Here is a 1,887-nt window from a genome sequence, read left to right as displayed (position 1 = left end):
CCTCATCCTCATCCTAATCACGTCGTCATTCTCATCCTCTTCCTCATCCTATCCACATCGTCATCCTCATCCTATCCACGTCCTCATCCTCATCCTATCCACGTCCTCATCCTAATCCTCATCCTATCCTCATTCTCCTCCTCATCCTCTCCTAATCCTTACAACTATCCTCATCGTCATCCTCTTCCTCATCCTATCCTCGCCCTCATCCTCATCCTCATCCCATTCTCATCTTCATCCTCATCCTCATCATATCCTCGTCCTCACCCTCATCCTCATCCTCATCCTATCCTCATCCTCTTCCTCCTCCTATCCTCATCGTCATCCTCTTCATCCTCCTATCCTCGTCCTTATCCTCATCCTATCCTCGTCCTCATCCTCATCCTATCCTCATCCTCTTCCTCCTCCTATCCTCATCGTCATCCTCTTCATCCTCCTATCCTCGTCCTTATCCTCATCCTATCCTCGTCCTCATCCTCATCCTATCCTCATCCTCTTCCTCCTCCTATCCTCATCGTCATCCTCTTCATCCTCCTATCCTCGTCCTTATCCTCATCCTATCCTCGTCCTCATCCTCATCCAATCAGCATCCTCATCCTCATCCTATCTTCATCCTCATCCTCATCCTCATCCTATCCACGTCCTCATCCTCATCCTCATCCTCATCCTCATCCTTATCATGTCCTTATCCTTATCCTCATCCTCATCTTCATCCTATCCACGTCCTCATCCTCATCCACGTCCTCATCCTCATCCTCATCCTATCCACGTCCTCATCCGAATCCTCATCCTATCGTAATCCTCATCCTCATCCTCACCCTCATCCTCCACCTATCCTCATCGTCATGCTCTTCCTTATCCTATCCTCGTCCTCATCCTTATCCTCATTCACGTCCTCATCCTTATCCTCATCCTATCCTCATACCATTCTATCCTCGTCCTAATCCTCATCTTATCCTCATCCTATCCTCTTCCTCATCCCCATCCTCTTCCTCATCCTATCCTCCTCCTCACCCTCATCCTCGTCCAATCCGCATCCTCATCCTATCCACGTCCTCATCCTCATCCTATCCTAATCCTCATCCTCACCCTCATCTACATCCTCCTCTTATCCTCATCCTATCCTCTTCCTCATCCTATCCTCTTCCTCATCCTATCCTCTTCCTCATCCTATCCTCTTCCTCATCCTATCCTCTTCCTCATCCTATCCTCTTCCTCATCCTATCCTCTTCCTCATCCTATCCTCTTCCTCATCCTATCCTCTTCCTCATCCTATCCTCTTCCTCATCCTATCCTCTTCCTCATCCTATCCTCTTCCTCATCCTATCCTCTTCCTCATCCTATCCTCTTCCTCATCCTATCCTCTTCCTCATCCTATCCTCTTCCTCATCCTATCCTAATCCTCATCCTCACCCTCATCTTCATCCTCCTCTTATCCTCATCCTCGTCCTCTTCCTCCTTCTTTCCTCGTCCTCATCCTATCCTTGTCCTCATCCTCCTCCTCATAATCATCCTCATCCTCATCCTCTTCCTCATCATATCCTCATCCTCATCCTCAACCTCAACCTATCCTCCTCCTCTTCCTCATCTTATCCTCGTCCTCATCCTCATCCTATCCTCATCCTCATCATTATCCTTATCATATCCTCGTCCTCATCCTATCCTCGTCCTCATCCTCATCCTATGCCTATCCTCATCCTCATCCTGATCCTGTCCTTGTCCTCATCCTCATCGTCATCCTCATCCTCATCCTCATCCTCATCCTCATCCTCATCCTCATCCTATCCACGTCCTCATCCTCATCCTATCCACGTCCTTATCCTAATCCTCATCCTATCCTAATCCTCATCCACATCCTCACCCTCATCCTCATCCTCATCCTATCCT

Source organism: Lupinus angustifolius, chromosome LG04 (assembly GCF_001865875.1).
Source record: "Lupinus angustifolius cultivar Tanjil chromosome LG04, LupAngTanjil_v1.0, whole genome shotgun sequence".
Classification (NCBI taxonomy): domain Eukaryota; kingdom Viridiplantae; phylum Streptophyta; class Magnoliopsida; order Fabales; family Fabaceae; genus Lupinus; species Lupinus angustifolius.
The sequence above is the reverse complement of the archived record's forward strand: the minus strand, read 5'-3'. Positions refer to the sequence as shown.